General features: G+C 39.0%; 1 long non-coding RNA gene across 1 annotated transcript in view; it reads left to right on the top strand.

Moving 5' to 3' along the window:
- LOC131480926 (uncharacterized) overlaps positions 1–18,161 on the top strand; it is a 463,849-nt gene that overhangs the window by 364,696 nt on the left and 80,992 nt on the right. Inside the window, exon 3 of the long non-coding RNA XR_009245891.1 lies at positions 7,961–8,040. This is a non-coding gene — a long non-coding RNA (uncharacterized LOC131480926). The remainder of the gene's footprint in view (positions 1–7,960; positions 8,041–18,161) is intronic.

Genomic DNA, 18,161 nt, shown 5'->3' with positions numbered 1-18,161 from the left:
ATTCTGTGATTCCAGGAACATGGCATAAAGTTTGAAGGGAGAGTGCACAGGCTTTTTTTGTTGTTATTTTAGCCGTGGAGATGAAACAAAAGCTTGAATGCAAAATAGAAAATTTGTGAAGACAATGATAAAGATGGTGTACTGGATCACACCAATATTTACTAAGTTTGAAGGGATGCAAGAACAACAGAACGAGGTGACATTCAAGTGAGGTTTCAGTCCTGGAATAGGTCCCGGAAGGTTGCACTTTTAGTTCTGAACATACCTCTGAGTGGCTCCTCTGCCTTTGCTTTCTCCTGCCCTCCCTCCTTCTTTGTACAAGGAAAGACTCTCTGGATTGTTTTCTAAGATTTCTGCTTTTCTCTTACTATTTTGATGCAATGAAGAGGATACTGCAGTGAATCCAGTAGAAATTCCAGGAGCCATAAGGAATGCATAGTGTTTGTGGTTTTAAAAGAAAACACAAGTGCCATAGTTACTGTGAGAATTGTATATTTTAGGGTAATTTCAGAAGGGGGTTGCTGTTAAGAGATGAATTTCTAGAAAGAGAAATTGGGATTCAGAAAGTAAACATCGGATATTACTTCCTGATGGCGATGTTAACAAAGTAGATGGGTACAAAGATATTATGTGTCCCTGTTATGAAAAAAATAATTGTCAGTTATCAGGAATTATCAGGTACTATTTGCATCACATTCCTTTTTTCAGATCAAGGACCTTTGCTGGAATTAGAGGTACCATTGATAGTCTAATGGAGTGCATCTTAGTGTTCAGGTTGAAATCTACTGATGCTATCTTTTTGGAGCTTCACTCCTTTCCTCCCTTTTCATGAAGTTCACCTGTACCTCATCTGCTGGACTCATGGGCATTGGCTACATTGAAATGCAGAGATGTTGATGATCTTCAAATTGTCTGTGACTTTCAGCATCCAGGATCCCTGATAACTTCTCAAACTTTGAAAGTATTATCTTTAATTGCACTATGATTTCCTAATTAGATATTTTAAAAGCAAATTTTCTGTTTTTGTATTTAGAAGAATAAGGAAGGCAACTCTAGGAAAAGTAACAAATGATCATGGTCTCAAAATTACTTCAATCCCAATTAGCTAGATATTCTGATTATCAATTTATTCAATTAGACAGTACAACTCATTAACCTGATGTCTTATATGTCAAAGAATTATATAAATTATTTATCAAAGGCTTAATATGACCCTTGGAGCCATTCCACATTCCCCGAGTATCTGCATTTAGAATTTTATACATCTCTGTATGAATCAAGATATTATCAAATTGTGATAAATGTGGAATCTGGCTCTCTGACTCCCTTGGGCAGTTTTCAGAGTTGAATACCATAGCTCTAGATTTTAATGTTTTTTGACTCTGAACATTTATCATCAGACTCCAGGTCAGAAAAGGCTTTGAACTCATGTTCTGCAATCGTTTATTTGGAGAGAAGTAAAAATACTCATGATAGCATACATTTTGCTATCAGTTTATTTACTAGCATGTCTTCAAAATTTGACTCTTTGGTCCTGAAGAAGTGCTCAGTTTTGTTGAAGGTCATGCACTATTTTAGGTCCCAAGACCCAAAGCTGTAAAGAACTCTGTCATATTACCCTTATATTCTTATGGGGAAAACAGAAAATCATAATGAAATAATTTCATATGCTAATAGTGCCACGAAGAAGCCAGCAGGGCTGCAAAGGGAGTCTTCTCCTAGATTTGAGCTGTGAATTTAGCTAGATGAAAATCTCCAGAGATCATTTCAGCAAGAGTTAACGGAATAGATTGATGTAAATCATGACTGAAAAACTGTGCCATGAGATTTTTTTCAACAAAATAATCTGAAGTGTACATTGGATATGAGGTGATTAGGAGAAAGATTTTCATGGAAGTCATGCTTGTGCTTAAATACAAAGCATAGATGACAAGACACGACTGCAAGTGTGCTGGGAGCAGTAGGCACCACCAAATCTATTCCCAATAGACTTCTCTCTTGCTTCCTTTAACAATAAAGGTGAAAAGGCTCTAGCCAGTTTTCACAACTTCCCTGATTACAGTAATGGAGAAAAAAAATGGAAGTTTTGATGAGCTAAAAGAGAAGTAGGTGTTTGGCATAATGGCTAAGTCACCACATGGGTAGACTTCATCCCTTATTGGAGTTTCTGGGCTTGAGTCCCCAGTAGTCAGTGCACATCCTGGAACGCATCCTGGAATTCCAGTTGTCAGGTCCCTGTCACTGATACCCAAGACCAAGTCAGGAGCTTGGCCCGGGCCTGGCTGTTATGGGCATTTGGAGAATGAACCAACATTGGGAGCTCTCTCTGTATGCATCGGTATACCTTTCAAATAAAATAAAATTAAAATGAATAAAATGCTTCGTTTTAGCAAAAGGAAATAAAAAGAGAAAAGGAAATTTGAGTCGGCAGTGTAGCACCCCATACTGCATTATTTTATTCATTTATTCATAAATATTAACTGAGGGCCTACTGTGTAACAAAGACTTTCTAGGCATCGAAGATACAGAAGTGAACAAAACAAAGACCTGCTCTTAAGAAGCTTACATTTTGGTGGATGGAGATGAATCTAAACAGAGAAACACACTCATACACGTACACTCTGTGTGAATGCTAAATGCCATGAAGGAAGAGGAGGTGGAAGACAAAGAGGATGCTGGTTTTTCGTTGTTGTTGTTGTTGTTTCCCATGTGGTTAGGAAAGCCATTTCTAATGAGGCAAAATTTGAAAGAATGTGATCTAAAGCAGGTACAAGAGCAAACCTGTGGATAGGCTAGGCTGAGGGATTACAGACTGCCAAACACTGAAGCACAAATTCTGTTCATTTATTGGGGCTGTTTTTCAAAAGTCCAGCCTGGTGATCTGAATTCAACTTTAGAAAACTTACTCAGAGAACATGTCCTAATGTGGGATCTGCTGAGGAAAAGCTAATCCGGAAGTAAAAGATGATGTCCTGCATTTTGAACACATTGAGTTGAAGTTGCCCAAGGGACATTCAGGTATTACTGCTATCTAGCTAGCTAGATGGGATTGCTGTTACAAGAGAGAAATATTGGTGAGGCTCACAAGTTTTGTAATCCTTAAAATATAAATGGAAGTTGAAACCAAATGATGGGCAAGATTGCCTCAGGAAAATGTTCAAAACATAAAGAAAAGAGAGTTGAGACTGAACACGCGGTGGTTTTAAATATGCCTGCCCCTGCCTGAACCCCAAATGATAGCAAACACGTGAGAGAACATGGTTGGAGTCAGAGGACGTGGTCACATCTGTGTATCCAGAGAGACTAACACAAAGCAGACCCATGGGAAACAAAGCCCTTATGTTGTGATCACCATATTTTATACCAGATGAATCGCTGCTTTTCAAGCACTAAAAGTTGGCTTGCCTTTGTAGCCTGCCTTCCTGTTTTTGTTGTGGGAGGGGAGGAAGCAAAACATGCCTTTCTGTTGTCTGGACCTCCTTCCCCTAGATGTGGGTCACTATCAATGTGTAGGATATGAAAGCCATGTGAGTTACAAAGATAGGACCTTGGAAGTCAAATAACAAAAAGCGTATTTGGCAATGCGCATATTTTAACTGATGTTGGTGGTTTTCAAACCACTCCATGCTCCCATGGCGGGAAAGTTTCTTGTGGTACTTGTGAACTGTGGCATTCCCAGGTCAGGGCAATGTAAAAGATCAGGTTCATCCATCACTAATTCTGAGAAGTGACGGAAATGTAAATACCAGCCTCGGTCTTTGCTCAGTCAACGAGTCTGCTATGCACCCTCTATTTGGGGACCAGAGTATAATAAAAATTTCACACTAGGTTAAATACAGACTGTAAGAAATTTACCATCCAACTATATAAGGGAAGAAATTATAATGAGATTATTTGTAAAGTTCCTGTATTAATCAGAGTAGCTCACAAAATTTCAGTTGCTTGTCACATCCAAAATTGTTTTGCCCCTCAAATGAAGTGTTAGGAATCTGGTCAGCCTCCCTACCTGGATGGGGCAAACCAGTTCTGATTTGATTGTGTAAACCAGAGTCTAGAACTCTCCCACTCTCCAATGCTTCTTTTAGGAATGACTCAGTTTCCATTCTAGTCCATTGGCCAGGGGTAGTCGAATAGGGTAGTATTACTATATTGTATGCCTGACAAGAGAGGAAAACTATGAATTCATGAGCACAGGTAATGGCTGTTAGTGTTTAAGAGAAAGAGAGACGGTAGAATTTCAGAGCTCATTTTACAAAAAGGAAACAAATGTTCAGTGTTATGATAAAGGTGACACAACTGGTCACAGGCAGAACTGGGTTAAACCGTGTACCCTAGTCCAGGTCTAATACTTAATGAAAAATAGTCATTAAGGAGGGGGAAGAAGTTTCTCCTCCAAATTTTTTTAAAAACACAAATACCAAAGTACATACAAGGTCATAAATGAGCATGTAGCATCATGGAATTTTTGTAAGACACATGCAAGAAATAGATCGTTATCAGCCTCCTCTAAGTACCCATCACTATCTGCCTACTTCCTGAAATATATTCTTTACTCATTTTTAAAGTAGAGGTGAATTTTGCCTGTCTTTGGATGCTATCTGCAAATAATCAGATTGGATAAACTCTTTTTTGATGTCTTTCTCTGAATTTAGTTTATAATATTCTGTAGAATGACTTACCATGGTTGATTCTCTGTTTCATTCTTACAGCCTTGAAAGGTCATTTGAGTGATTTCCAGAGGTGAACACTTATGAACAACAGTGTTAGAAACATTCTTGATGTTTCTTTTGATGAATGTATATGTTTATTTTTGTGCATTAGGAAAAGTCTTTTTGAAAGTTTAGTCAACAAACAATTATAACACAGAAAGCTGCAAGAAACCACCACTTGCTCTCTTTCAATGAAGATAATCTGAATAAAATGCAAAAATCATAATTTATAATTTTTCCTAAATCTAATAAGAATTTGAAGAAAAATCCAGAAAGTTAAAGAAAAGACAATGACAGCACTAAGGATAGGAAAAGATTCATAAAGAATCTTCCTTTTTCATAGATGAAGAATTCATCCTTCCATTCATAAGGATCCTTTGTTATTTTATATTAATATAACACAAATTGACTGAAAACTTTCTAAACAAACATTTGTGATGTAAACTCTAAGGCAATCATTGACTATATAACTCAAATAAATGGATCAAGCATGCCATGGAGGAGTTAAAAAAGAAGCACTCAATGAACTTGGAGTTCAAGACTCAGGGAATGTCAGTTGAATGTTACTTGTATGAAACTGAATGCAATTTGCCCACACTGAAGGATTTTATTTGATATGAAGTTGTATCATGTAGATTCCATTGGTGCCTAGAATGTTAAGCTGCATAAAGCAAAAACCTACAGAACTAAAAATAATAAATATGAAGTTATATTTAGAGCTTTAACAACATTTTGGTGCAATCTCTACAACAATACATGAAAATCAGTAAGAATCAGTAGAAAACTTAAGCCACACATCTTTGTCTAATTGACTTTTTTCTTTTTAAAGATTTATTCATTTTTATTACAGCCAGATATACAGAGAGGAGGAGAGACAGAGAGGAAGATCTTCCATCCGATGATTCACTCCCCAAGTGAGCCGCAACAGTCTGGTGCGCACCAATCGAAAGCCGGGAACCTGGAACCTCTTCCAGGTCTCCCACACGGGTGCAGGGTCCCAAAGCATTGGGCCGTCCTCAACTGCTTTTCCAGGCCACAAGCAGGGAGCTGGATGGAAAGTGGAGCCGCCGGGATTAGAACCGGTTCCCATATGGGATCCCGGGGCTTTCAAGGTGAGGACTTTAGCCGCTAGGCCACGCCGCCGGGCCCGTCTAATTGACTTTTTAAAACAGATTTATTTATTTTTATTAGAAAGGCAGATTTACAGAAAGGAGGAGACACAGAGAAAGACCTTATATACCCAAATGACCACAATGGCCAAAGCTGAGCTGATCTGAAGTCAGGAGCCTCTTCCGGCTCTCCTGTGTGGGTGCAGGGTCCCAAGGCTTTAGGCCGTCCTCTACTGCTTTTCCAGGCCACATGCAGGGAGCTGGATGGGAAGTAGAGCAGCCAGGACCTGAACCGGCGCCCACAGAGGACCCCAGTACATGCGCAGTGAGAACTTTAGTCATTGGCCTACTACACTGGGCCTGAATTGACAAAAATGCCATACATTACACTAGTAGAGTATACCTTTTTTTTCAATTTTGGTATACATATACAATCACCACGCTAGAACATATTCTGGAACAGAGAAACATATATCAAATGATCAAATGATCAAATTCAGTCAGAATATGTTCTTTGAAGGTACTATTACATTAGCAAAAAATAGTAGTAAGAAATCTATAGCAATAGCCATATTTGAAAATTAAGAAATATATATTTCAAAATTAAGAAATATGCACATAAATAATAATCCATACAAGAAATCACTAGGAAACAAATTAATTTAAGATATAATAAAAATATAGCAACTTGAAATGTGAGGATTACAGCAAATGAGGTGCTAACAGAAAATTTTGAATTCCAAATGCCTATATTTAAAAAGAAGTGTGATTTAAAATTTAACAATCTAAGCTGCCATTTTAGAAATGAAGCAGAGGGCCCAGTGGAATGGCCTGGCTGCTAAAGTCCTCACCTTGAACGCCCCGGGATCCCATATGGGCGCCGGTTCTAATCCCGGCAGCTCCACTTCCCATCCAGCTCCCTGCTTGTGACCTGGAAAAGCAGCCCAGGATGGTCCAAAGCTTTGGGACCCTGCACCCGTGTGGGAGACCTGGAGGAGGTTCCAGGTTCCTGGCTTTGGATCAGCGCAGCACCAGCTGTTGTGGTTACTTGGGGAGTGAATCATCGGACGGAAGATCCTCTCTGTATATCTGACTTTGTAATAAAAATAAACAAATCTTAAAAAAAAGAAATGAAGTAGAAACATGAGACCTAAAATGAGAAAAATAAAGGGAATAATAAATATAAGATCATAATTCAGTGAAGTTGAAAGGATGTAAACAATCAAGATAATGCACAAAGGTAAATTTTTGCTCTCTGAAGGTAGTGAAATAAGTTGACAAAACCTTAGAGAAATTGTTCAAGAAAAAAATAAAGAGGGACCAGGCACAGTGGCCTAGCGGCTAAAGTCCTCACCTTGAATGCGCTGGAGTCCCATATGGGTGTCGGTTCTAATCTCCGCAGCCCCACTTCCTATCCAGCTCCCTACTTGTAGCCTGTGAAAGCATTCAAGAATGGCCCAAAGCTTTGGAACCCTGCACCCACATGGGAGACCTGAAAGAAGCTCCTGGCTCCTGGCTTCGGATCGGCACAGAACCGGCCATTGTAGTTACTTGGGGAGTATCAGACAGAAGATCTTCCTCTCTGTCTCTCCTCCTCTCTGTATATCAGACTTTGCAATAAAAATAAATAAATCTTTAAAAATAATAAAGAAAACACAAGCTCCAGATAAAAATAATTTAAAATGAGCTATCATTACAGCCCTAACATGTATTCTGAACAATATTTCAATAGTCAGTCTTTTTTTTTTTTTAAAGATTTATTCATTTTATTACAGCCAGATATACACAGAGGAGAGACAGAGAGGAAGATCCTCCATCCGATGTTTCACTCCCCAAGTGAGCCGCAACGGGCCGGTACGCACCGATCCGATGCCGGGACCAGGACCCTCCTCCGGGTCTCCCACGCGGGCGCAGTGTCCCAATGCACTGGGCCGTCCTCCACTGCTCTCCCAGGCCACAAGCAGGGAGCTGGATGGGAAGTGGAGCTGCCGGGATTAGAACCGGCGCCCATATGGGATCCCGGGGCGTTCAAGGTGAGGACCTCAGCCGCTAGGCCACGCCGCCGGGCCCCAATAGTCATTCTTTTTAGATCACATTGACAGACTCCTTTCTAAACATGTTTCTCCACACGTGTTTTTTCAGAATAGATGACCTTATTGACTTATCTTCAAATTCATTGAAATTTTCGACTATCTGATCGAATCTCCGGTTAAGCATCTCTGGTAAGTTTTTCTGTTGTATTATCAGACTTTCTAGTCTATATGTTTATATATACTATTTCTATTGAAAATTCATTGAGATAGTGAAAGAGGGTGAGCGAGAGCTCCTAACCATTGGTTTATCACCAAGTACCTATAACTGCTGGCACTGGGCTGAGCCAAAGCCAGAACATGAATTTAATTCAGGTAACCGACATGGGGCAGGACCCCAACTACTTGAGGCCTCACCTGATTTTTAACAGTATGCACATTACCGAAACACTAGTTAGGAGTGAAGTAGGGCTGTACCAGACATAATATAATATGCCTTGTCCTAGCTAGCTTTTTAGCTGCTATACCAAGTGTGCATCTTTACTCAATTCTTCTAAAATAATTTTCATCACTTTATTGATATTATTTACTTAGAATTACTATTTTAGTTCTTTTGACATGGTTCCCTTTGTTTATTTGAATATAACTCAAATAGCTAATTTAAAACATGTTACTAGTTCTACAGTTATGCTTTCCTGGAGATAGGAATAATTGGCAATGTATTTCCTGTACCTAAGTCAGATTTCTTGTTCCCTTACATGGGCATTTTAATCAACATCATATGACTGCTTGGGAATTATCTTCCATCTGCCTCCCAGTATATATTTATATTGATATATGCATATAACCCAGTCCATTATCTCATGCATATACAAAAATTACTATAAGGTATATTGTTCTAAACATAAAATATAAAATTATGAAGTGTCAAAAAGTCAATAAGAGAACATGTTAATGAGTTTGCATTAGGTGAAAGATATTTAACATAATAAAGAACATAATGTCAAAAGAAAAAATTATAGGTTGAACATTACTAAAATTAAATCAAAATTAAAACCTTTGTCTCAATGAATACAGAGACAATTAAGAATATAAAAACATGCCACAAGTATGGTATATCTCTAAATAAATATCTTTTTAAAATAAATATATGGATTTAACTCGGAATCTATGGAATCTCAAATAGTCGAACAATAAAAGATACTTTAATTAAAATGACAACTTGAACATTTATAAAAGAAGATAAAAAAGTGGTAAGTTACAATCTAGTATCTTGGGGAGACCTTTTCTGGTCTGAAGTTTGAGCTGGCAGAATATCATCACAGTCAATTAAGAGTCCCAATATAACGTCACATAATGCAAAATAATTAACAATAAAAAAAGTTACAATCTAGTATCAATAGTCATTAGAGAGATGCAAGTTAAAATGGTAAAAGTGTATAATTCTATATTTCTTGGAAGGTCTCTTGTAACAAGATGTAATAGGTGCAACAAAAGATAGTAAGGATATGGAGCACCTGGAATGCTCATGAGTTGCTGATAAAAGCAGTAAGATATTTTGGAAACATTTTGAAAAAATTGGGGGCAGGATTTTTTGTAAAATGAAATACACATATTCCTTATGAAGCACCAATATCAGTCTTAGGTATTTGCACGAGAAAAATGTGTACATGAGGTCACAGATAGGGCTGGCTCAAGTATGCTTACACCCCCTGATTTACACATGCTGAAATGTGGACAACTAACTGCAGAAACAGAATGAACTCTTGGTTCATCCCCACAACAGAATGTTACTTATGCACACACTGCTGATACAAAAAGTAGACAGACCTATAAAACATTATGTTGACTCAAAGGAGCCAGATATAAAAAATTGACTAAAAGACTGTATAGTGTTTTCATGGTGATAGGAACATTCCTTGTTCTGTTACGCTTGATAAATTTATGGGTGAAAATTTAGCCTTTTAAGGTGCAAAGTATACCTCAATGAAAACCAAATTTTAAAAATACACAGATACTTCTCTCACAGCAAAATGATGCTTTTAATTTTTGCTTATAATTACTGATAAAACAAAAATGGCATGCTAAAAAAAATCTGTCTGTGGGTAGGCTCCCGTTTGGCCCTTCAAGCTCAGGAGTCTCAAATATAAATGTTTTCTCCCTGTTTCTCCCAAAGATCCATCTGATTGTCATGATCATGGAAAGTAGAGAGCTGTTAAAAGATAAAAACTATTTTAAAGTAAAAAAGAATGCAAGAAAACTCAGAACTTTCCACCCATTTCCCTTAAAAAATGTCCAAACAAACAGATTTTCTCTTTCAATTTGTGAAAAGAAGGTAGTCTTTTTTAAGTTGAGTCTTATTAAGGCACCAAAGCACTGTGCAGCCAGATGAGAAAGCTGCAAATCAAAGGTTCTGTGACACCTCTGCTGTCAATGCTGTCTCCGGGGCTCAGGGTGGAAAGGAAGAGGTGGTGAGGACCCGCCTCCACGGTGGACCCCCTCACCTGGCCCTGCTCCTCCAGCCTCCAGCCCAGCCCCTGCAGCTCACATGTATCTTAGTACAAGGGGAGTGATGTGACTTTTAGGAGAGTCCACTCCATCTCAGTGCATCACCTCTGACTTAAGATATAATTGGGAACAGCAAGGCCTTTTTAACTCTAAAGGGAATTGGGTAGATTAAAAATCCCATTCACTTTAGATTGCTAGTTGGTCAGTATAACATCTTCTCATCAATTGCATTTAAGATAGAGGATTATTGTGTATTTCATATCTAACTATGTTCATTCCTTCATGTTTATTTATTCTACAAACTCAACTGAGTGGACACTGTGAGCAAACCACAGTCCCAGGAAAGGCTCTTCATGCCGGTTTGAAGGCACATGGGCATCTAGAATCCATTTGGCAGTCTGGTGTCCATTTCCATTCACAGCTATAAAATGGGAAATAGCATTCCATGTTCTTCCCAGTTGTGTTGATGTTATTTTAATTTAGATGCTATGGGATAGGGGAGAGTGAGGAAGGGATGGAGGAAGGAAATAAAAGAGGAAAGGGAATAAAAACAATAGTTTAGGGCTGTAATATAATAGGTCTTCTGTCCTTATAAGCAGAGAAAGGAAAATGAAGGATGAGTTCATATCTAGTAAATACCACATAAGGACATAGACATGAGGTATCGCTACATGTTAGGCCTATATAGAACTAATGTGCTTCCATCATTTCTTAACTTAGTGATAGTTATTAAATGTTAGAGTTGAAATTACTTTTTACAAAATAACTACTAAAATTTAAATTTAAAAATACTAGCAGAGGGCTTGACGTGTAGCCTAGTGGCTGAAATCCTCATCTTGCTCACACAGGGATCCCATATGGGCACTGTTCAGTGTCCCGGCAGCCCCACTTCCCATATAGCTCCCTTCTGGTAGCCTGTGAAAGCAGTTGAGGTTGGCCCAAAACTTCAGGAACCTGCACCCATGTGGGAGACCCAGAAGAAGCTCCTGGCTCCTGGCTTCTGGCTTCGGATTGGCTCAGCTCCAGCCATTGCAGCCACTTGGGGAGTGAATCATCGGATGGAAGACCTTCCTCTCTGTCTCTTCTGCTCTCTGTATAACTGACTTTCAAATAAAAATCAATAAATCTTTTTTTTAAAATCCCAAGCAGAAACTCAGTTGTTTTTCAAATGGCAAAGAGACAGTGAGAGACAATCAGCTCCCATCCACTGGTTCACTGCTTAGATGCCTGCAAGAGTTGAGGCTGGGTGAGCTAAAGTCAGGCACTGGGAACACCTTCAGGTTTTTGTATGAGTGGGAGTGACCCAAGTACTTGAGCCATCACCTTTTGCACTCCAAGACTGGGGACTGGCAGAAAGCTGGAATTGGGACCCGGCTGTGACTCAACACCAGACATTCTGATATGGGATGTGGGTGTGCCAGCAGCAGCTTAAATGCCAGGCCAAGTGTTAATCCTCAGGCTATTTCTTAACCCACAAAGTATGATGATTTTATTTATCTTTATAAATGTAAATTTCTAATTATATAAGTTTTAGTGACTTTAAAAATACATACATTGCAGTCTGCTTCTCTAAAATCAAATAGAAGGAGGACTCCCAATGAAACTGTTAAATACACATTGATAATGTGATTCTATATTTTCTACCATTACCTATCTTACAATACCATCATACACTTAAACACAGAATGCTAAACATGTAACTGTTACTCAAGGACTATACTACTGTAATAATATGGGGGAAGATGGTGGGAGGGACAAATGAGAGGGAGCAAAGGCGCAAAGGAACTAAGAGGATGAGGGAGTGCCTATACTTACAAAACTTTATGATGCAAAATAATAACAATAAAATAAAAATAAATTTAAAATAAATAAAAGTTTTAGTGACATAAAGAATAATTGATGAAAGCTAAAGAATCAGCATATGATTTAAATTTGAGCAACTCCATTGTTGCCTTCCTTTTTACTTAGAAAGAAGATAATTTTTATTCACTCCAACCAATAAGAAAAGTTAAAATATAAAGAAAGGAGATAAAAAAAGAGGGGGGACTTTCAAAGAGAGAAGAATGATTTGCCAATTCTGAACTATGAGAAATTAAACTTACAGAGTCTGTATGTTGCATTTCTCATATTTGACAGATAATAAACTTTTTCTCTAAAATATTGATTCTAATCATGGTAAATATTGCTCTGAGGCTGAACAGCTTCTACCTGGGACAAATTATTCAATGCTGATTAACCTCCTAAAAGCAAAAACTAAGCATTGTTGTTTTAAGTCACAAAGATTTTAAGTCACTGAAGCATAAGTGTGTCCATCCTGATTGGTATACTTCATTCCTTAAAAAGGTGAAGGTGCTATATAGTACGTGTATATATCTTTACAATATACCTTTTCCTAAACTTGGTATGTCACGATACATTTAAACATCAGAAAGTTAAGCTTGTAACTTGGCAAATAGTGGAAGGAGAAAATGGGGAGAGGGGAAGGACAGGAGGGATAAACTCCCATGCCTATAAAACTGTATTGTGGAAAATAATAAATTAAAATTTAAAACAGCACGATTATAGGTTAGGGGAGTTTGAGAAACTGAAAAATTCTTACTTCTGGCCTTCTGGGATGTTTCATAAAAGGATGACACTTTTTTTCCTTAAGATTTATGTATTTTTATTGGAAAGGCAGATATACAGAAAGACAGAAAAAGATCTTCCACCTACTGGCTTACTCCCCAAATGACCGCAATGGCTAGAGCTAAGTTGGCTAGATCTAGGAACTTCTCTCAGGTTTCCCATGTGGATACAGGGTCCCAAGGCTTTGGGCCATCTTCTACTGCCTTCCCAGGTCACAACCAAGGAGCTGGAAGGGAAGTGGAGCAACCAGGACACGAACCGGCTCCCATGTGGTGCCACACTGTAAAAAGCATTGATATGAAGATAGGACTTTGGAGAGGACACAGAGGGAAAACTTCACTCCTGCTGCAGGACAAAGCAAAATGAAGTCACACAGATTGAAAGTCCCAGCATTATGAGAAACACTAACCCATTTTGTCTAGCTGGAACAGAAAAACATAATGGGATTAATTAGCAACAAATTTGCAACAATTTATGTACTAACAAGTTTTCCATTCAAACTGACTTGGATATTTTCCTAAGTTTGGCCACATTTAGACATGAAAAAATGACCACAGCTTCGGAGCCACACCACAGCTAAGATCTCTGGAGGTTATAAGCTGCTGCTTGTAAGTTGATGAATGATCTGTTGTGATAGAGTACTTGACTAATTCTTTCTTAATGGTATTAGTATGGGGTACTGGAAATGAAAAGTGCCAGGTTGATACCTAAGTTCTTTCATGCCATCATTCATTCAGGAATCTCAAAGTGCTTTACAAACATTAATTAATTAAGGTTTGAAATTAATTAGCACATATTAATGTTTCATTGTATAGAACAGACTTTTCAGCTTCATTGATTTTTACGTGCTAACAAGATTTGCCTGAGTCTCTTTATTCATTTTTCCCCCTCTGCATGTAAATAGGTATAAACGGGAGAGGGAAAAGACTTGTGGCATTTGCAGAGTGGAATCTGATTTGAATTGGGAGTTTTCCGTTACCTGTGTGTTTTCTAAATGCCAGCCCTGGCATGGTGTGACTGATTTTGTGGGGTCCAATCTAACTTCCTTTATGGACACAGGAAAGCCATTCCAGGAACTGAGTTTGAGGTCCCCCTGACTAGTTTCTCTTTCCTCCTGGCATGCCAGGTTTTCAACATTTTCCTGTTGTCGTACACTAGATTCATATGGAAATAATGATGCTGACGCTGGACAAAAGATGGCCAGTTGATGATTGTGTGTCTTAAGTGCCTACAAAATTCAACCCAAGTGTCCGAAAGAGGGGAGGGGAGAGGCTGCTGACAAAAGCAAATCTTTTCATACCTGAAGTTAGTTTGAATAAACGCATCTGAGCTTTGGAAACTGTACTCCAGAGTAGGTGAAAACAAAACAAAACAAAACAAAAAGCAAAAGAGTATTTCAGCAGAAGAGTAAAAATCAGAACCTGGTGTTGAAGCACCGGGTTTCTTGTTTTCTTCCTGTTGTAATTACACCAGCTTCCGGCAGCAGATCAGCAGCAGGCATTTGTTTGTATTTATGAGTCCTGACTTACAATATTCGTTAGGAAATGTGTTGCTGTTTCAGAAGAGGAGACCAAGGCCTGAGCTTGTGCATCCCGGCTGGACAAGTAGAGACGGCCCCATCTGCGTTCTGTTAGGAGAGTGTACTGACCTTGGGTGTGGAGCAGCAGGTTGGAGGCCGAATTGCTTAACACGTGTGCCTGGGAGCACAGCCGGGCCTCAGCTTGGGAAGGCTTCCTCCTCCCAGGGTCAGCCCCAGGCCAGCGCAGATGGAGCTGCCCAGGCGCTGACATACTCCACATGGCCCCCTCCTCAGGCCGTGCACCCTCCCTGCTGCTGAGCTGGTAACTGTCAGCTCCTCCAACCCTGCTCTCCAGGCTGTTCTGTCCTGCCAAGGAGTGTGCAACGCATTTGCCAGTGTTCACACTCCTCTTTGCGGGAGTAGTCTTGGGCTGATGAGATACAACAGAAACGAAGTTGCAGGGACCTGTTGGTTTACCTCAGTTGTGACCTTGGCTTGCACTGGTTTGAAATGTTCCTTTAGCCAAGGTGAATTTAAAGGCAGGCAGGTATTAAAAAAAAAAAGATTGGTGGGAAACTTTCCTTTTCCAGGGGGAAGCCAAAGAGCCTTTCCCTTTGAGAGGAAATGCTAAATTGTTTTCTGCAGAGCAGAGCATTCTTTGTTGTCACTTCTATCCATCAAGCATCCTTCTCAGTCAAGGTTCTCGGGCATCTGGGCTCTGAACATTCCCTGACCTAATGCTCTTGTTCCTGGCAAGCCTCATTGAGGAGGGCGTTCTACTGCCTTCTTACTCCTAGCTGCTTGTGCAGATGCTAGCCATTCTTCAAGCTCCAACCTCTGTCCCCATTCCTTATTGAAGCTTAGGTGTCCACCCTGCCCTCGGCTCTCTGCAACCCCTGAACTCACCCAATATTATTGTCTGAACTTTTTGGCAATTAATCAAGGATAACACTGCCTTGGGACATCTTCCTTATGATATCATTATTAAATTCAAACCATTTACCTTTCCAGGTGCCAAACACCTTCTGACATTTTCTGAGGCAGAGACCAAAAGTTGAAGGGGGAATCATTTTAAACTCTGCATGCTATGTATCAGAAACTGGGTCACCTGCTCTGAGTGTTTATTTATTGATTTGAAACATTAAGACAAAAGAAAAGGATTATTTCTGTCACTCACTTGTGAAAAAATATGAAATTCTTTCCTGAGAATATATATGTGTAAACATATATGTATGTGAAAAAATGTATATGACTTTGTATATATTTTCTGTTGAGTGTAAGCCTTAAAACACAAGTTAATCAGAAGTTGGCATTGTACCAAAACAGGTTGAGTTGCCCCCTGCGGCACCAGCATCACATATGAACATCAGTTCAAGTCCTGACTGCTCTATTTCCAATCCCTCTCCCCCAGTATATTGTGCCCAGGAAAGCAGTGGAAGATGGCCCATGTACTTGGGCCTCTGCCACTCGTGTGAGACTCAGATGAAGCATATGCATCCTGACTTCAGCATGGCCAGCCTTCATCATTGCACTCATTTGAGATGTGAACTGGAGCATGGAAGATCTCTCTTCTTCCCTTGCTCTGTAATTCTGCCGTTTGAATAAATGAATAAACATACATATATATACATATATATGTGTGAGTATATATATGTATATATTTATTTAAAAAGACAAACTAGTTAATCGAGGGGATCCAAGAGAAAGCAGTTGCAAGGACAGTAGATTTTGGAGCATCCTTTGGGAATGAGAGGTGGTTGGGCTTTGGGGGTATATTTTTGCAGAAACCCAGCGGCCCTCGGAAATGAAGATTGCCCTTTTCTTCACTGTCTCATTCTCTCTTCTCTGATATCCCCTCCTTTGGTAGGCAAACTTGACTGCCTATGCAGTTTATGAAGGGAAACAGCCCACACAGTCTGAGAATTACGTTACTTCTGTTGTAGCCACATTCAGTCTGCCTGGCTATTAATCAGCTCCAATTCCAAATTCCAGGGTAAAAGTCTGATTGACTCAAACTGTGTTAGAAGTCCAGTCCAGTTCTGAGTGCAGATGACACAGGACCATGCCTTACAAACCTTAGAGTCAGCAGACGCCCGATATTTTGGAGCGTTGGTGGGGGGATCAAAGAAAAAGCAGATTGGCTATCAGTCAGATTCTTCTGAATTTTATGACCTACAAATCTTAAAGTCGATCTTTCCTCTAAGTTTCAAATTTAATTATGAATGCAACACTAACACTAACATATGTGTCACTAACATATAACACATAACCTGTAACATATAACATATAACACTAACATATGTCGAACACTAACATATGTGTTAGAAACCTATATGTAACCACAGATTCCATCCCTTCCATTTTATCCTCAAATCCAGCCAATTCTAGCTCTTTTCTTTGGCTTAATGCAAGTTCTCTCTTGTTACCTAGATTAGTTACAATAGTCTGCAAATTGTTCCTCTGGCCTCTAATACTCTGTTCCCAGTTATCTTTCATGTAAAGATACTTTTAAAATCCAAATGGGACGAGGCCAATTTCCTGTGTTGCAATACATTTTCAGTTTTGCCTACATTCACTCAATAGCACCTAGTTAACTTCTATTTGTTTGTCACCTACAGTGAGTCACATGCTATTTAAAAAACTGAAATAGAAGATTAGGACACAAAATATCCTAGGACACATGAAATCTTGAACCAAGGCAGGCACAATAAAATAAACTACTCTTATGATTTTTAAAATTTCGTTTTGTAATACATTTTTGTATATATAAGGGTTCATCCCTGTGTCTCCTCGTCTTCCCTCCTTCCTCATTTTCCCTTCCTACCTGTTCCGCTCCCATATAATCACTTTGTTATAGTCCCATAGTAACAGTTAAGAGTTATATGTTCTGACATTTAAATGTAAGTACATGGTAAGTACTGGAAATGGTAGAAAGCCTAGTATTGTAATGTAGAACTATATTTGTAAGCTTTATTGGGAGTCCTTCGTTTATTTGGAGGCATAGCCACATGCTGCCTGGTACCTGTACTTCCAGTAAGTTCATCTTCTTTGAAAAATTCATGTATAAATTCTTTGAAAAATATATACATATATACATGTGTATATATTTATTTGTTTACATGTAACTATAGATAGATGTGTATTTTACTTTGCATATTAGCTGTCATATTTGCATATTAGTTCTCATATCAGAGAAAATATATGGTATTAGTCCTTTTGGAACTGGCTTACTTCACTCAGCATGATGCTTTCCAGCTGAGACCATTTTGTTGCAAACAGTGAGATTTCATTCTTTTTTATGACTGAGTAGTATTCCATTGAGTGGATATATCACAGTTTCTTTATACATTCCTCTAGTGACAGGCATCTGTGTTGATTGTGTATTTTTGCAATTGCTAATTGTGCTGCTATAAATATAGGGTTGCAGACTTCAATTTCTCGAATGATGGTTTCAGTTCCTTTGGATATCCCAGAAGTGGTATAACTGGGTCATATGGTAGATCAATTTTCAGTTGTTTAAGTACTCTCCAGACTGACTTTCAAAGTGACTGTGTTAGTTAAATTCCCACTGTGGGCGATTAGCTCAGGCCCCTGCCCTGCTGCCCGGTGGGCATGGCCTAAGCTTACTTCTCCATGGCCTGAGGTACAACTCCCAGGCCTA

The sequence above is a fragment of the Ochotona princeps genome, chromosome 8, assembly GCF_030435755.1.
Source record: "Ochotona princeps isolate mOchPri1 chromosome 8, mOchPri1.hap1, whole genome shotgun sequence".
NCBI lineage: Eukaryota > Metazoa > Chordata > Mammalia > Lagomorpha > Ochotonidae > Ochotona > Ochotona princeps.
Note: the sequence above shows the minus strand (reverse complement) of the source record. Positions and strands in the feature narration are given on the sequence as shown.